The sequence below is a fragment of the Ictidomys tridecemlineatus genome, chromosome 8 (genome assembly GCF_052094955.1).
Source record: "Ictidomys tridecemlineatus isolate mIctTri1 chromosome 8, mIctTri1.hap1, whole genome shotgun sequence".
Classification (NCBI taxonomy): Eukaryota; Metazoa; Chordata; class Mammalia; order Rodentia; family Sciuridae; genus Ictidomys; species Ictidomys tridecemlineatus.
In genome coordinates this window covers 41,299,565-41,319,155 of record NC_135484.1, presented here as the reverse complement: position 1 = coordinate 41,319,155, position 19,591 = coordinate 41,299,565, and the positions used below count along the sequence as shown (strand labels likewise).

The 19,591-nt window shown below is 34.1% G+C and overlaps 1 long non-coding RNA gene and 1 pseudogene across 1 annotated transcript in view; both read left to right on the top strand.

Annotated features, from left to right (window-relative positions):
• Positions 1-19,591, top strand: part of LOC120889126 (uncharacterized) — a 131,752-nt gene that overhangs the window by 13,507 nt on the left and 98,654 nt on the right. The window lies entirely within an intron of this gene.
• LOC144365860 (U5 small nuclear ribonucleoprotein 40 kDa protein pseudogene) lies at positions 7,000-8,205 on the top strand (annotated as a pseudogene).

Below are 19,591 nucleotides of genomic sequence, written 5' to 3'. Positions count from 1 at the left end.
GTATCAAACTAAAAACCATCTAAGCTGAAAAAAGTTCTAAAATTACAAAATTTTTTTTTAAGTCTTAAAATAATGACCTTGAAATGTCACTGTGGCTCTATTTTTACCATTAAATATTACTCATTTAAGAAATATATAAACATATAAAAATGCCTATTTCTATCAGAAAGTAATTTCTATTACTTTATTATTATCAAAAGAAAGTAATAGATATTAGAATCAGAAGTAATTTTTTTTTTCAACCAGGCATGGTAGTGTGGCTCAGGAGGCTGAGGCAGGAGGATCATAAGTTCAAAGCCAGCCTCAGCAACTTAGCAAGGCCTTGAGCAACTTAGCAAGACTCTCTCTCAAAACAGGAAGTGAATATGATATAATTTTCCTATGTGTGTGTATGTGTGTATGAATGCACCACTGTGAATATCCGGGATCCTAATTAGAATAAGACCTATTCCATGTGTGTATAAATATATCAAATTAGATTCTACTGTCATGTATAAATTAAAGCTAAAAAAATTAAAATTAATAAGAAATAAAAAGGGCTGGGGATGTTGCTTAGTGGTTAAGCACCCCTGGGTTCAATCCCTACTACTCCACCTCACACCCCACCCCCAATTTTTTTTCAACCAATGAAGATGTAAAGTACCTCCATAACCCTCCAGGAATCTAGAATGCATGTTTTGTTTTAAGATGATTTTTTTTGTGACCAATTCTCAAAATGAGTATTCTGCTCCAATTATCATAATGGTAGAATTATTTGTTGCCCTCTCTAATTTCTTCATAGAAATATTTAAAATTAAAATTAATATAATAGAAATATTTAAAATTGAGATTAATATTTAATTTACTTTACTTTGAAATACTTACCATATATCCTTTCTTCCTCCACACAAATATTACCTGAATTCATAAATAAAAGAGAAAACTTAGGTAAGAAATGTCAGCCCTTCTGTTTACTGAAATTTCCAGAATATTTCTTGTTGTAGAGGTGGAAAATTTCTTCATGTAGTTCTGCATGCAGATTAACAGTCTCAAAAGGCCTCATATTTTTCTTATACCTCCGTTTTACATGGTCCAGCCTCTCAGCAATATAGATCTGAAAATCAGATGGGCTGCTTGAGCCATATCAGAAATATAATAATAACTTGTGATTACCAAGTGTTGATTAGGCATTGTGAAAACTTGTAGGCTTTCTAGAACTGTTAAAATCTTACTTTTAACAGTTGATTTAATAACATGCACTGAAATAAAATATGTTCTCTACTAGGGACTGTTGGGGTTTAGATCTAGAATGTCCCTCTAAAATTCATATTTTGAAGACTTCATCCTTAAGGCAGTGACGTGCAGGAGTGGGGCTTTGGGGGAAGTGATTGGATCATGAGGGCTCTAAGGTCATCAGTGGAATATTCCACTTGATGGATTAATAATTTGGACAACTGGGAAGATGTGGAAACTATAGGCAGGTAGGGCATGGGTAGAGGAAGCACTTCATTAGGGTTGTGCCCTTGGGGACTAGATCATGTCCCTGGCCCCTTCCTCTCTGTCTCTCTCTCTGTCTCTCTCTCTGTCTCTCTCTCTCTCTCTCTCTCTCTGTCTCTGTCTCTCTCTCTCTCTCTCTCTCTCTCTCTCTCTCTCTGTCTCTCTCTCTCTCTTTCCTGACTGCCATGAATTGAGCAACTTTCCTCTCCCATGTCCTGATGTTCTGCCTCCCCTTAGGCAAAAAACAATAAAGCCAGCCAACCATGGACTGAGACCTTTGAAATTATGATACAAAATAATCCTGTCTTCCTTCAAGTTATTTATGTCGGATAGTTTGGCTACAGTAACAAAAAGTTGACTAACACAGGAACATCAACCTTAGAATTGACTGTTTCAAATGAATCTGCAATGTATATGGGTAAACTAAATAAACTGATGGGGATGTACTGAATAGTATCTAGAATCAAGAAAGAGAGAAACCCACTAGAACCCTAATTGACTGGCTGGAACGTTCTCCTTGGGCAAATGCTATCAAAACAGTACTCTAGCTGTGCACAGTGGCTCCTGTCTGTAATCTCAGTGAGTTGGGAGGCTAAGACAGGAGAGTTGCAGGTTCAAGGCCAGTCTCAGCAATTTAGGAAGTCCCAAAGCAATTTAATGAGGACCTGTGACAAAATTTCAAAAGGCTGGAGGTGGTGAAATGTCTCTGGGTTCAATCCCTAGTACCAGAAAAACAAACAAAACTATGTTTTCCACACTGTCTTCTTTCCTTCTGGTTCAATATTTAAAGTTGATTGTTATATTAAGTGAGCCTGAGGTTTTCTGTGAGCTCTGGTTTGTTTATGATCAAGCTTGTCTCTGGTCAGGTTTAAAATATCTTACTTAGACCTTCCCTGAACTAATGAACCCCAGAAAGAGGGAAGTGAACACCTGGTGTTTTTGTCACTAACCATTATTTTATGGCCCCTCCTTTACTTATTTATTTTTTCTGTTTGGAGGAGAGAAGAATAAAATTGCACCACAGTGATTCTTTAGGGAGTCATTCTTTCCTGTTATCTCAATAAGTGCAGGTGGTAGGATTGGCCACTACCTACTTCCTTTTTATTCCCGTGTGTCAGTGTGTCAGTTTAGCCATTGGCATATCCTAACCTTTGCCCACAGTGATTGATACATAATCCAGTCAGAGTGTATGAGATGTGAGATGACATTCTGGGAGGCTGTGGGTGGAAAATCAGTGTTGTTTTCTTCCCGAGACGCGTGATATGAAGAGATGAAGGCAGAATTGCAGAAGCAAACTGGGAGGGGGCAGTTTTGAAGATTATGGATAAAGTTATTACTATGGAAGGCAGAGCAGAGACATGGAAAGAAAGAATCTTTGGTCCTATAGTTTGAGCCACTATATGAAACCTCACTGGAAATCATACATCACACCCTTCAAAGGACAAGAATCACTGACCTGCTGCTTCTTGTTGTTCACTTTGGTTCTTCCTTAATAGAGGGTCACCAACGTCTGCTAAAGACCACAGATGGCAGCTGCTTGCAATTTCCGCAATTTGCTATAATTTCTCTGGTCTTTGCACTGCAAATGAACAAAGATCAATTCCTTAAAAATGCTTGCCAAAAAAATAGTTACACTTCGTTTCTATAATAAACACCGTTATAATCTGAATCTTTTCCCCATAATTCCTATCATACTTACATTGAATTTCCTTCAACAACCCACCCCTGCCATCAAGTTCTTTTTCACCCTTATTTCTAGTTTGGAAGATGGGCTCTCATATTGTTTTGTTTCTTCCCTACAATGAACCATTGAAATGGTCAGTTTTAGGAAATTTTTGCTTTGTATTTTCTTTTGTTTCTATTTTGAAAGACTAAAGTCTGCATCTCATTTTTCAAATAAGCATTTTTATTATGTCAAATCTGATTATCTGACTCAGGCTTGAAGTCTTAGGCTGCATTTTTTTAAAAGGAAAAATAATATTGGAAATCATTCATTTGATATTATCAAAGTTGAACTCGGGCCCAATGTTTCAGGAGTGGCAAGTATTTCCAATTAGTAGATTAAATTACCTGAGTTGGTTCCCCTTTATAAAATACTTCTCTCTTCTGACTCTTTAATATCTGAAAGTATAAAGATGATTCTGATGCTCCACTAGAAATATTCCCTCAAAGGTTATAATTCATGAACATGAAATCCAGTCACTAATCTTATTTATTATGGCATATCTATTATACTTTACACTAAAATATTTGTCTTTATTTCTCAATTCAATCCTTTGTATTAACCATTAGAATTCAAAATCCTAGCTTTTTTATAAAAATATTTTCAAAACTGTTCTGCTTTTCTTCTCACAATTCAAATTCAAGAATTTCAAATAGTTCTGGGTTCCTTCTTTGTTACTCTATTTCATTTTATTGTACTCACAGTCCACTTTCAAGACCCCCAAAATTTCTGTGTATAACTTCTAAGTTTATGCCCACCAGCTCCAATTATTATGCTGAGAGTTAAATCCCAAACATTCAACATTTGCTTGATCCCTCGCAATAATTTCTTCTGCAATCCTATAATTCGTCTCTCCTTTTCATGAACACCTTGAAAGCTTGGCTTCTTTCTTTTGAGATTCTCATTCAAAATCTATCATCTTACATTAATTCAATGAAAGCTGCCTACTATAGCCTTTAAGAATCTGTTCTACTTCAGTTGTATTGCTTGCTACTCCTCTTCCTGATAAGAATGTTTATCATTCATTACCTCCTCAAAATATGTGAATTCTTCAATACTTGGAAAGATCTTCCTCCTTCTCTATGACTGAGAGGTCAGCCTTAAAGTTGTGCAGCTGCTGGGCCTTCTCCCTTCTCTCCCCATTTGCCTCTCACCAGAAGTGTCTTTGCTGTTTTTGACTTTTACTAACATTGAGTTACATATGTTAATATTTGTGTTGATGCTTTCTTTCCAAGAAAGCCATAGATTCCTAAAGAACTGGTAATTTATGTTTATTTTTCTGTTTGCTCTAATGTCCCTTTAAGATACTGAGTAGGTGCGTTAAATAAAACTTTGAATTGATGGATAATCCTGTGTTAATTCAACGAGGGTATGAAGTAGCTTTTATCACTTTAAAACTTCTACTTTTCTTTGTAATTAAACTTATCCAAATGTAAGAATTTTCTTCTCATTGAACTATGTGTAATATAATGCTATGTAACACCAAACTGAATCCACAACGAAAATACAAAATGGATATTTTCCCCTTGCCTCTTTGTATAGATAGAGATAATTTTGAGGATAACATTGACCATTAAAAAGTTGTGTGGCATTGGTCAGAATATATAACCTCTATGAGTCTATTTTCCTGTTTGTAAAAGAAGAATAATTTATACTGATGTTAAGTATAAACAGAACAGTACATGTCAAGAAGTAATATTGATTAAATGATCTGTACACAATAGCTGCTATTGATAATATTATCTCTGATGGACCATTTTTCTTTGTTAAAAATTAAAATCACTTCTACCAAGTGAGATCCTTGCAACTTTACATGGCTCCACATGATTGCCCCTCTCAGATTTATTACACATTGCATTCCCTGATTTTATCAAATTATTGATAGTCTACCTTGCTCAGAAGATCATAAATTCTGTCATGATGCCTTTTCATTAATTTGATGTTAAAAAAATAGAAAGTCGGCAGTTCATTTCCCTTCTTATTAATTTTTCCTTCTTATAATACAAAACAGTTTCATTCACACAGCATAGTCCTACACAGATGGAGGCTCTATATTTTATTAACTTCTAAGAATATAGATATTTTGATTTATTCCTCCATCTTATTATATATACAGTAAAGAATGTTGTCTAAATTAATAATGAGGTCAAATATGCACTTGAAGAAGCAATCTTCATAAAATTTTATAATGGGTGGTCAGTGCTGCAGAGGTAACTAACTTCATGTATAGTACATTGTCACATTAGCCAGAGTTTATATCTGTATAAATCCTTTTCAGTATGCAAAGTATTATCACCACAGTTTCAAATTACAATTTTGCAAAAACCCAGTTAGGAAGTCAATGCAGGCAGCATTATTTCAATATTATAAAGGAGGGAACTGAGATTGCTAAAAATAAATGAATTTACATAGTCATATGACTAATAATGAAGAGTAGGTTCAGAACAGTCTCCTGTCTTCTAATTAAAGATATTTCAATCACTTTCCATAACTCTTGGTATCCTTGAGCCCTAGGATAAAATTAATTATGTTTGCCAAACAGTAGAAATTTAAGGCAAAACTAGGTATTCTAAAATATAAAGAATCTTGTGTCTTGCTAAATCACAGTGATAAATTCTTTTCATACTATTGCTTATATTTTATGGTTGATCATGAGTTTATAGCTTCTTAACTAGGTATACCCACCCAGGTTTCAGCAACTTTGCTTCTCCTTCATTCTCTCATTCTTTTGGCATATGAACTGTCTGTAGCTAAGTGAACCAATCAATGTAGGAAAACTTTTTAAAGACATATTTAATTTGTATGCACTTCTCACAAAAACAAACAAAAACCATTTTTCATCTTCACTCAAAAAGTTCTGGTAAAATGTAAGGAATGTAGTAAGTATATTGAGAGGCATTTACTACCGTTATGTAAATGGGTATGATTATCACTGCTCAATGTTTTACTAATTTAATTAAATGTACACAGTTATTTGATTGACAGAAACAGATGGCAGCATTTCTCTTTTAGGTATTAGAACTAGCCTTAGAAGGATATCTGTTTTTTCTAACCATTGATTTGTGGGGCTCAGAGTAACTCGGAATTATTCATTTATTTTTTCTTTCTTTCTTTATTTTTTTTTCTTAATTGGTACTGAGGATTGAATTCAGGAGTACATTTCCACTGAGCTACATCCTTAGTCCCCTTTATGTTTTAAGACAGGGTCATGCTAAGTTGCTGAGGGTCTTCTAACTTACTAAGGCTGACTGGAACTTGACATCTTCCTCCCTCCAGCCTCCTGCTCATGGCAAGATTATTCAAACTTTTAACATACATTCTCATTGATATTTTTGGTGTAACAAGTATCATGTATTGTCTCAATTATCACACACACAGTATAACTGACGTCAAAAATGCTCCAGATTTCCTACTCCTCTCTATGTCCTTCAACAGATGAATGGATAAAGAAAATACACACACACACACACACACACACACACACACACACACACAAATGCAAAATTGAAGAAAGAAGTTGTAGCTTTTGCCGGTAAAGGGACGGAACAGGAGAATATCTTGCCAAGTAAAATAAACCAGTCCCCCAACCAAAGGCTGAATGTTCTTTCAACAAGGGAGGGTAGGGAGGAAAAGAATAGAAGTCCATGCACTTTGAAATGTGCAGATCCAATAAAATTGAATTCATATATTCTCTGGTACATACTAGGGACTTTCCAATATTTCACCTTACCTCTCCCTTGGTCATCTTACAAATTAAAGTTGAGTATTAGATAAAAGCAGGGATTTCAGCGGGTACCGCCATGATAGAACAGCAGATGCGAAAGGGCCCAGAGTTGCCTCTGGTTCCCGTCAAGCGGCAGCGGCAAGAGTTACTATTGGGAACAGCGAGGGTCGGGTCCCGGAGCCGGGCAGCAACAGGGGACTCCGGGAGCTTTACTGCAAGCAAACGGGACCTCCAAGATTTCCTCCCTTCAAGCCCAATCATGCTGCTCTCAGGACATGAAGGAGTAGTGTACTGCTGCAAGTTTCACCCAAATGGATCCACCTTAGCATCTGCAGGATTTGACCGACCGATATTGTTGTGGAATGTCTACGGTGACTGTGATAACTATGCTACATTGAAAGGACACCGTGGAGCAGTGATGGAACTGCATTATAATACAGATGGCAGTATGCTCTTCTCAGCATCCACAGATAAAACTGTGGCGGTGTGGGACAGTGAAACAGGAGAGAGGGTTAAAAGGCTGAAGGGACATACTTCCTTTGTGAATTCCTGTTATCCAGCCAGGAGGGGACCCCAGCTTGTCTGCACTGGCAGTGATGATGGTACTGTAAAGCTCTGGCACATCCGGAAGAAAGCAGCCATCCAGACATTTCAGCACACTTACCAGGTGTTAGCTGTAACCTTCAATGACACAAGTGATCAGATTATCTCTGGTGGAATAGGCAACGATATCAAGGTCTGGGACCTATGCCAAAACAAGCTAACCTACACCATGAGAGGCCCTGCAGATTCCGTGACTGGACTGAGTTTCAGCTCTGAAGGCTCTTACCTCTTGTCCAATGCAATGGACAATACAGTGTGAGTCTGAGATGTCCGACCATTTGCCCCCAAAGAGAGGTGTGTGAAGATATTTCAAGGAAATGTGCATAACTTTGAAAAGAATCTCCTGAGATGTTCTTGGTCACCTGATGGAAGCAAAATAGCAGCTGGCTCAGCCGACAGGTTTGTGTATGTGTGGGATACCACAAGCAGAATTCTGTATAAGCTGCCTGGCCATGCTGGCTCCATCAATGAAGTGGCTTTCCATCCTGATGATTCTTTCAGCATCCAGTGACAAGAGACTGTACATGGGAGAGATTCAGGGAAGCTATGGAATGGATGACTCCAGGACTGCTTGACCTTGAGACCTCAGACTGCATAATTGGCGTCAAATGGTGCCCAGGCTGATCTCCCTTCAGATGACCATTACTAGCAAGACAGAGAGGAGGTGGTGTCCATATTCCAGCCACCACTTGTACTCCATGTGCCAGGATGATTGAGGCAAGCTCCCAATAGCCTCTAACACCACCTGCCAGATTTCAGGAACTGGTTTCTCCTTCCCTGCCTTTTTTTTTTTTTTTTTTAAATAAGATTTCTTCAAAGGGACAGACATTTGGTTTGCAGTTACCTGTTTTCTAATCTGGGCAGAAAGCAGGGAATATCAACTGAAATTTGTTGGATGGGCTTGGTTGTTTTGTTTTTAATTCAGTAACTGGCTTGTATGATATTTTCTTTCTATGTTTCTGAGTCATTTTGTATTAAAAGCCAAATAGATGCCTTTTTACAAGAGGAAAAAAAAAAAAAGCAGGGATTTCCTCCTTAAAGGGCATGTTGTATTTATCATAGGCAAATTTAAATCTGGAGTCCTGAAAAGTTAACAAAAATCTATTTTTTAAAAAAGAAGCCACAATATCTTTAACTTAACGTTTTTTTGTTATCCTTCTTTCCCATACAATCAAGAAATGAAAACTGGTCAAACTATTGGTGAAAAAATGGGACTCATCATAAAAATTGTATTTTTGTAAACATTCAGTGAAAAGTATATACATTTACACACATGCATATATCCTAACATTCTAACATTCAAAATATAGATTTTGGAATTGTAAAGCTTTGTTTCAGGTAAGACACAGTGATTTTTAAATGTAGGACTATTTCTTTAATTTGATACACAACTAAATGTAATCACTTTAGTTAGATATACCTGAAAGTAAAACTTGGGTTGCATGAAAAATTTTGCTCAAATATAACCTACAATCTCTAACACATGCCAAGCTCAAGATAAGTGTGACTCATTTCACAATACCTAATGGAATTGATTATGGTATGGCAGATTCAGTCAGACTAGGAAGGTGGCCACTTTCACTTTATGAAATAAAACATGTTGGATTAGATTGCTGTTTTCATGATGTTCAGTGAAGTGACTGTGAATAAGTTTAGATGGCATGCATTTATTTTTAGTACACAGACATAATTTAATTTTAGATTTGTTAAGTGCATTATTTATATATTTCATGTGTTCATTTGTTCTTTCTCCAACATTTTTTTATTGGTGCATTAAAATTATACGTAATAGTGGGATTTGTTGATACATATTTGCACAAGCACATAATAGAACAACATAACTTGGTGGATTTTGTTCACAGTACCTCTCTTTTCTCTCCCTTGCTCCTTCCCATGAGTCCCTTCCTCTTTTCTACTGGTCTCCTTTCTATTTTCATGAGATGCCCTTTATTACTCCCCACCCCCCACTTTTTTTTTTATGTCTAGTGGATATGATTTCATTTTACATAAAAATTTGAGGCAACAGGCAATATAAAAACTAAAAAGAGGTTATTAAAGTAGTGCTAGAGATACAGGCAGGCCCATATTTATAGTAGCACAATTCACAATAGTCAAATTATGGAACCAGCCTAGGTGTCTGTCAATGGATAAATGGATAAAGAAAATGTGGTATATACAGTCATAAAGAAGAATGAAATTATGTCATTTGTAGAAAAAAATGGATGAAACTTGAGAATATTATATTATGTGAAGTAAACAAAACTCAGAAAGTCAAGTTTCAAATGTCTTCTCTCATGTGGAAATTAGAAAAAAAGGAAAGCCGGGCTGGTGTCAGAGAGGGGGAGCAAAGAATCTTATGAAAATACAAGGGAGACAAGTTGAATAGAGTAAGGAGACCAGGGAGAGGGTTGAGAGGAGGAAAAGAGGAAATACTGGTGAATTAAATTGACCAAATTTTGTTGTGTGCATATAATAATATGTAAAAATAAATCTACTATATGTATACTAAAAAATAAAAGCAAGATGACACTAGATGTGCTTAAAGCTAAATGTTATAAAAGTTCTACTTGAATGAATGAATTCAGAAAAAAATTATTTAACCACTTTTTATGCAGAAATCCTAATTTAATTTGATATGAAATCATTTACCTCTTCTCAAATCTAAGTGAGCTCTTAATTCCTTACATTATATTGGTCCAACATGCCTGATCATTGTTTTTCCTGTAACAATAAATAAGAAATCAAAGAATTATATGCATCCAAAGAATTATATGCATTTATTCTTGGTATATTATAAATTATATTCTCCCTTTCTAAATCATTTTTTTGTATGATTTGGTAAGATTGAAATAAAATTTACTTTGCTGTTTCTTAGAAAAATTTCCTGATGGGGAGGGCATTGCAATTATGTTTGCTACCATCTCTTTTAACACAAAAAGGACCTGGGCATTTGGAAAAATGCTTATAGTCATCCATGAGGATGAAGCAAAATAAATGTGCAACATTGGAATGGAAGGATGGAAATCTAATGGAAAACAATTAACTCAGACAGACACTTGGCAAGCCTGAGCATTCTGTTTATAAAATTTCCCAACAGAAGAAATTGTTTTTTCTTTGCATGTTCACATATAGAATTTTTCCTACCCTAATCAAACAAGCTCCCAACTTAGCATAAACTTCCTCATACAAACTCAGTGCTTTTAAATATTATCTGTCTGGTCAACGACACTGCTTTATGTACCTTGTTTTCCCACCAGAAATATATGTCTGACATCCGGGTGCTGTCAGGGAATACATGTTAACGGAGGTTCCCAGGGTCTGCATCACCTATTGTTTAAAACACAATAAACTGGCAGGGAGTAAACCAATAATAAGACAAGCCAAAAGTTGTTTGGCACCTGGAAACACATAATGTGAGACAATGACTAAGTGTTTTCTAGGGCAAGTTGTCACTCTTCTACAAACTTTATGTCTGCTAGGGATGGCACAGGTAGACTATACTTCTTACTTAATTCCGTCACTGATAAGAGCCAGAGATAGTTCACCTCCCACTGAAAGCCAAACATTTTTTTTATCATTCCTCAAGAGAATAAGAAACCATATCCTGCCCTCATATGCAATGGAAAGGTATTTTGAAGACTTGGCAACATTATCCTTGTTTCATAAATATGACCCAATATAATGCAGTTTCTTTTAAGAGCATCCATGGGAAAAAACAAGTAAGCATTCACAAGGAAAACAGAGTGTTATCAGACTCTAATGTTGACTCATAATCAGGAAACTATTTCTCAAAAATATTTTTTCTTAAGTATTTTTGTGACTAGGCATTCCACCTTTTTGATTGCTTGCCTACTTAGAAAAAAAGGAAAAAAAAAACCTTTCAAATTATCAGGATCAATAGTTGATATTTGTAAGATTTTTAGACATGGACAGTGAACTGAGTTAATATTCATAAAATAAAATTTTGATTTCTAAGGAGAAAAGCATTTCCTTGCATTATATTTAAAGTAATCTGAATGAGCAATAAGTAGAATATGAATTTTTTTACCTGACCACTTCTGGCTTTATAAAAAATAAAATAAATCTTCCATTGAGTTAAGATAAAATAGAACAAAAATATGCAAGTATGCATTGATCATTAAGGGGACAGGCTCCCACTCACACACACATATACAAGAAAAAAGGAATTTCTGACTTACAAAAAAGAAGAAAGTGTGTGCAATCAACTAAAATTGGAACTTTGATGCATTTAAAAGTTAAGAATTAAAAATATTATACAAAAATAGTAATAAACTAAGCAGCTCCCCCCCCAAAAAAAAATCATAGAATAGTCCTGTTTGAAAGCAGGGAAGGAATATTAAAATCAAAATATATTGTGAAAGCTTAGCTTGAAACGTTTCTATTGCATATGAACTTTGTTGTCTCGAGAGTTAATTCTAAGGTGTGCATAAACAACCATAGTTACTTTTTCGATTATTACCTAATAATAAATTTCTTGACTACTTACTGATTATAGAAAATGTAATCTGCAACTCATATGAAGGAAAATATTAATAGCAACATGTAGAAACATTATTTTTGTAAAATGCTTTTAATTTTATGCCCCAAACATGTTTTATTTATTATTGCTCTCTTGGAATTCTAACCATGTTATAATTCCTTAATGAACCACTAAAATATATTTCAATTTATTTCACAATAAAATTAATATGTATTTGATTCACATAAACTATCTAAATAATAAATTAAGCATCTAACCAATTATCAAAAATATCCCAGATAATATTTAATTAAATTCAAATGAAGTTGGATTTAATACTTGGCCAACTAAGTGATTCAAAAATTAATAAGGAAAAAATGTATGACGTGTGACATAGAATTAAGAAGGAACTTATTATGTTAAGCAAAATAACAAGAACCGCAGAAACTTAATGAGAACAGTTGAATCAAAATAGGAAAGAGAAGTGGAAAGTATCCTTGAATGTTTTAGAGTCCACCCTTATGTTCACTTTTAATACTGGACAACCAATTATTTTTCATTTTCAAAAAATGGTTTTAACCTGAGATATGAACAGCTTTAACTTATTAATAGAAGTATTTTTAGAAAACTTTTTAAAAAACTGAAGGATTCACATTTCCAAAATGTGATTTATTTCCTGGTCAATTTCCCTTCTAGATCATGGGCATCATGAGTCATTCATTGTTTCTCCAAATTATGTTCTTTCCTCTTTATTGAATAACCTTTCCAGTATAAATCTGATTGACCTCCTCATTTAATGCCTGTCTTCCTTCCCTTTTTTTCTAACTTGAATTACTTAAAATATTTATTTTGTGTCTTTGGATCATCCTGAATGACTGTACACCATGTGGGAAATAATTTTCCCTTTTGTATAATGTGACAAACAACTGGTTAGCAGTTCACAGAATATGTATGTATTATGTTAATAAGAGACTTAAAACAATAGGTAGAGGTTAGGCAAATGGATTCTGGAATTGGAATGCTTGGGTTCAAATTGCATCTCTGACACTTACTGGTTTTGTGATCTTGGGAAAGTTGTATGAATTTTCTGAGCTTTTACTTATTCTCTGGTAAAAGGAAACTAAGTATCATAAAGAGCAGCTAAGTCAAGCAGGAGGATTATGAGTTCAAAGCCAGGCTTAGCAAAAGCAAGGTGCTAAACCACACAGTGAGAACTTGTCTCTAAATAAAATGCAAAATAGGGCTGGGGATGTGTCTCAGGGGTCAAGTGCCCCTGAGTTCAATTCCTAGTACTCACTCTACCACCTCCAGCCCCTGCAAAAACAGAAAGAACAGCTAAGGCAGCCAAAAGTATTATTATAGTAGGGACTTAGCTACATTTTAAAACAAACAAAATGTAACTGACTCAGTTACATCTTAAAACAAAACAAAACAAAAAAGCAAATTAACTTATATGTACAAATCTGGGAAAGAAAGAAATCTGTGTTTGATTCATTATAATATATGTATAATTCTTATACACATGTGTACACACAAATTGATAGTAATTGAGTCTTTAATATATTGATGGACACATCAGAAAAAAATTACTAAAACATTTACTGAAAAAGAACAGGTAGTAGAGGTTCCAGAGATGGGAGCTCTACTTTTTATTATGTTTATGAGGCATGCACACCTGTGTTCTCATGTTTAAGAACATTTTTGTAGCAAAGATAAAAGTATTTTGACTAAAACCTGATGGACTATGCAAATGTGTAGATGCAATTTGTTTTTTACATCTTTCTCATCTCTGGTATTCCAGAAATAATTTAATGCAATTATATACTAGTGAGGATCTCTTCACTTTTTTAAGCTACTATTTTCTTTAGCAAAAATTACATAGGTGATTTCCTCACTATGAAAATAAAGGTAAGCAAAATCTAGAAAACTGTCACCAAAATTCCTAGTTCCTTGACACAATTTGTCCTCAAAATTACATGTATCTCCTTCTATTTGTATATAAAAGTATGTTTTATAAAAGTGAGAACCAAATATACACAGCTTTATACTTTTCTTCAGCAATTTCTTTGCCTTGCTTATTGCTTAGCCTATTACAGAGTTACAATAAGTAATGAATGAGTAAATGAACATAGGAATGATTTCTAATAACAAGTACAAAAATATCTATTTGGAAATATTTTATCCATTTTTAATAAGTATTATTAAGGTCTATATTGTAATTATTTTTTATATTTAGATAAGTTTGCTGATGAAATGCATATTCCTTACATTAAACTTTGTCTTCAAGGAATATAAAAATTTGACTCTCTATTTGTGTATGATGTCTTTTGTTATTTCATAGTAGGTTTTAGTTATCTTCAAATGTATGTCAGGTGTTTTGATTTTTTTTTCTTATTGACATTATGAAGGTTCAGAAGAACTACAAGAGTGATTACAGTGGCTATCTTGCTGTTTTTAATGTTAATAGAACTTTTAATGTTAGTATTCTAGCATTTCATTCTATAGTGTTCTGCTGGCAGTTTGTTTCAGGAAGATATTATTTAATCTAATAATGAAGAATATTTATTCATATTTTACTATGAGTTTTCATTTGGAAATGCCTTTTTTGGTAAATCAAGATTACCATTATTCTTTGATCTATTAGTAACATGAATTACATTAATTAATTTCTTAATGTTAAATCATTTTACCATTCTTGGAAGCAATTAAAATAATTACTTCCTGGTATTTTATTTTGGTATTTGGTATCCTGGTATTTTATGTTGGTATTATTCAGAAGTGATAATGTTCTTTTAATTTCTTTCAGACATTGATACTGAGATTATAGTATCTTCAAATGATGGGAAAATATCACTTAAACTCTATGAAAAATTTAGATAATCTGTAAATAAGAATTATTTTGAACTTGGAAGGTAAGCAGGACTCTTGGATAACATAATCTCTACTTATCCACTCTTCCTCCTACTCCTCCTTCTTTTGAATAGACTTTTAAAAATTAAATTAAATGCTTAATTTTGAGATCATTGTAGATTCATGTACAGTTGTAGTTAGAAACAATACTGTACCATTTGTGCAGTATCCTCCCAGGTTAACAGCTTGCAAAACTGTAGGACAATGTCACCACCAGTGTATTGACCTTAATATAGCCAAGACACAGCCATTTCCATTATCACAGTATTCTTTATGCTGTCCGTTTACAGCCCCATCACTTCCCTCTACCGCCATCTTCTTAACTCCTGTCAATCAATATTATGTTCTCCCTATCTGTAATGTTGTCATTTCAAAGAGTGATATCAGAGGAATAATATATGTCATTGTCAATTGGAATTGGCTTCTATTTTCTAAGAATAACTCTGGAAATTTGTCCAGTAACAACTCTTGTTCCTTAGCCTTTTCATATAACTATTAGGATAACCTTATTTATGGCTACAAAAATTTGCTACAGTGGGCTGGGGATATAGTTCAGTTGGTAGAGTGTTTGCTATGAATTCATGAGGTCCTAGGTTCAATCCCCTTTTCATAGGAATTGTATGCCAATGTTAGGATAATTGATATCTTTATTATTTAGTTTTTTAATTTACAATCACACTGTTTTCCCATTTGTTTGTATTTTTTCCCATTTGTTTGTATTTCTTTCATTAATGCTTTGTAGTTTTCAGCATACACATACATGTTTTATTGATTTATACCTACTATTTTGTTGTGAATGACATTACATTTTAAATTTTGGTGGCTACATGGTCATTCATATATAGAAAGGCAATTGATTTTTTTTTTACACTTATCTAGTATCTTGTATGTGACTTTGCTGAGCTTACTTATTAAAGGAATTTTTTAAATAGATTCCTTGGATTTTCTGCACAATTATGTTATTTGCAAATAAAGACAGTTTTGTCTCTTTCTTTCCAATCTGTGTTATTTTTATTACTTTTTGCATTACTGTATTGACTAGTACTTTCCAAACTGTTTTGATTTAAGGGTAATGAGAACAGAAATCTTTGTCTCTTTCCCAGTTAGGGGTAGGAGAAGGTAATATTCAGTCTGTTACCATCCTGCATAATTTAGTCAAATTTGGTCAAATACTGTTTCCACATCACTTGACTTCATTATGAGATTTTTTCCCTAGTTAGCCTACTCATCTGGTTAATTATATTAAATGTTTTTCAAATATTGACCCAGCTTTCCATTCCTGAAATAAACCTCACTTAGATGCTATGTTTTTAAGACTTTTTATATACTAATGAATTATATTTGCTAATATTTCCCTAAGGGTTTTGTATCTATATTCATGAAGTTCATCGATCTATAGTGTTTTGTTTTTGTTTTATGTTTTGGTACTGTTTATTGTATTATTTGTTATAAGGTAATGCTAGTTTAATAAAATGAATTGGGAGTTTTTCCCTCTTATTTTTTGGAAGAAGTTGGGTAGAAATGATACTAATTTTTCTTTCAGTGTTTGGTAGAATCCCCAGTTAAAAGCATCTTCAAATGAGCACTTCTTTTTTGAAAGTTTTTGAATTGCAAATTCAATTTTTTTTTTTAGTAGTTAGTCCATTTAAGTTGTCAAATTTATGCACAGTTACTCATTGTATTCTCTTATTATCCTTTTGATGTTTATGGAGTGTGCAGTTATATCCTCATTTCATTCTTGATATTAGTAATAATATCTTCTCTCCTCTTTCTTTTGCCAGTCTCACTAGATCTTTGTCAATTTTATTGAGTTTGTTTTTTCTCAGAGATAGCTTATTGGTTTTCTTTTCTAATGTAATCATTTTGTGACATAATTTTTCTCAGCATCTTAGCTCTTGTGTCTCATGCATTTTGACGTGTGTTTTTCTCTGTATTCAGTTAAGCGAATCTGATTTTCCCTAAGATTTCCTTTGGATACAGTGATTATTTAGAAGTATGTTGGTTAATTCCTAATTATTTGAAAAATTTCCTATTATCTTTAGTGATTTCTAATTTGATTCCAGGTAGTAGTCTGAATTTTTTATATGTAAGATGAGAATAATAGTATTTTTTCCTCATGTACCTTTATGGTAATTAAATGAGTTAACATGAGAATAATGTGTGACACAAACAAATACTTGGTAAATTTTGCTATTTTACTTATTTGTTTGCAGTACTAGGGATTAAACCCAGGGTTTCTCACATGCTAGACAAACACTGAGATATATCCCTAGCCCTTTTATTATTTTGTTTTGAGACAGCTTCTTTCTACATTGTTCTTAAACATGCAATCCTTCTGTCTCAGGCCCCTGAGTAGCTGGGATTATAGGCATACACCGTTATGCCTGGCAAATTTTATTGTTTTTAATAATTAAAATCTTATGCATACTGTCTCAGAGAGTAAGAAAAATAATAGAAAGGAAAATCCCTCTAACTTACTTACTAAAACTAGTTTAACTTTAATACCAAAATTGATCAGAGTGAATCCATAAAATTAAATTATATACAGTGACTTATGAATATAGATGCAAAAGCCTAAAGAAGTTATTTTCATAGAAGAGGTTGGGAACGGTGGTTTGAATCACCCTCTCTGACTGTCCTGTGGCAAGAGCTCCTGGGCTGGGAACTTCCTATACAAAGACTGTAGGTTAACACTGCCCAGTTGTTATGGTGACACCCTGCTCAAAGGTGTTTCTGTGCATGGCAGACACTGTCAGTCTTGATCCTGAATTCAGATATCAGCTTGGCATGTGTGTGTGTGTGTGGGGGGGGCGGGTTGTTGGGGTAGGGATGGGTGCAAAAAAGATAATTACATTATATAATTGGCTATCCAGAACTTCATCCTTTAGCCTGATTGCACTGAAGAAACTTTCTCATAGAAAATCTTTTTGATGTTAAAACCTATATAAGAAATATGCTGAGCCAGCTCTGTGTCATTCATTCTCTATCAGTGAATAATTTCCCACCTGGTCCCACTTGGTCTCAGCTTTCTTTCTATGTGTGTCTGTTTATCTTTTCTAATCCTGCATCATTGCCCCTCCTTGGTTTCTGCATTAAAGGCCCTGCAGGTCTCTGCAGAAGGGAAACCAATAGAATAGAGAAAGGGGCTCAAGAAGGGGTACATGGGGTGGGGGTACATACCTGTAGTCCCAGCAGCTTGGGAGGCTAAGACAGGAGGATTAAAAATTCAGGACCATCTCAGAAGTTTAGGGAGGCCCTAAGCAACTCAGCAAGTCCCCACCTTAAAATAAAAAAATAAAAAGGGCTGGGGATGTGGCTCCAAGGTTAAGCACCCCAGATTCAATTCCTGGTACCAAAGAAAGAGGGAGGGAGGAGAGGAGAACATGAGGAAATACTGGGGAATGAAATTGAATCTACCAAAAATGAATCTACCAAAATATGCTTGGCTTTATATGAATATACCACAGTGAATCCTGCTTATATGTAAAATTTTAATGCACTAGTTGAAATATTAATAATAATAAAAGTTAAATCAGTAGCATAGAGCAAGTGGATCAAAGGAAGGGGAGGGATTTGGAGAGGGAAGGAGAAGGTACTGGGGAAGTAGACTGATACAAGCATGTTATGTACATGTAAGAATATAGCATAATGAATCCCACGTTTATGAATGATTACAGTCATTTTAGCAAGACCCTCAGTAATTTAGACCCTAACTCAGAATAAAAATTTAGAAAACTGGAGATGTAGCTCACTGCAAATGTACCTCTGGATTCAATCCACAGAACCAAAAGGAAAAAGAATATAAAGAATAAAATTTAGAAAAGAAGGAACAAGACTATTGGTAGATGATGGTTTACATAGATAACCCTATTTTATTGATAAACTCTTTAAATTATTTCAATGTGGTGACTGGATAAAATATCAAGGTGTGAAAATCAGGACGTTTCATTTTTATCAGCAGTAGCAAATTAGAAAAGAAGAAAACAATCTAAAAAACAAACACAATATAGCTTTTTTTTCAGCTTTTGGAGGATAATTCAAAAATCATTGATGAATGTAAAGGGAGACAAGACAAAAACAGAAACAAAATGGCAAAGAAGCTCCATGTTAGATGTGTTCCCAAACCCAAAATGAAGATAAGTAATGTAGAGACAGATAAACTACAGAATCAACCATGAGAAAATTTAGATTTACTCCAGTGTAAATACAACCTGAAAAAAAAAAAAAAGACTTTAAACTAGGGGCAGGGGTAGTAGCTCAGTGGTAGAGCATTTGCCTAGCATGTGTGAAGCACTAGGTTCAATACTTAATACCACAAAAACATAAATTAAAAATGTTATAACCACCTACAACTAAAAAAAAGACTTTAGATTATACATTTTAGGATTTCAAAGTTTTTGTTTTACTCATTTCACACATTCATTTAATAAATAATTACTGAATCCCTAACAGGCACCTACCTACCTATCAGGTGCTATTTCTAATTACATGCAGTATAATTGGGAGCTAAAGCATGACTTTAGTATTCTCAGTGCTGAATATGTGGGGAACTTAGAGGAAAAGATATTTTATAGTAATCCTGGTTAAGATGGGAATTGGTGAGGTTACACCTTTTTGTGTGTTGCTAAATAGAGATATGAAAATATTTTCTATGGAAAATACCTGAGTCCCTTAT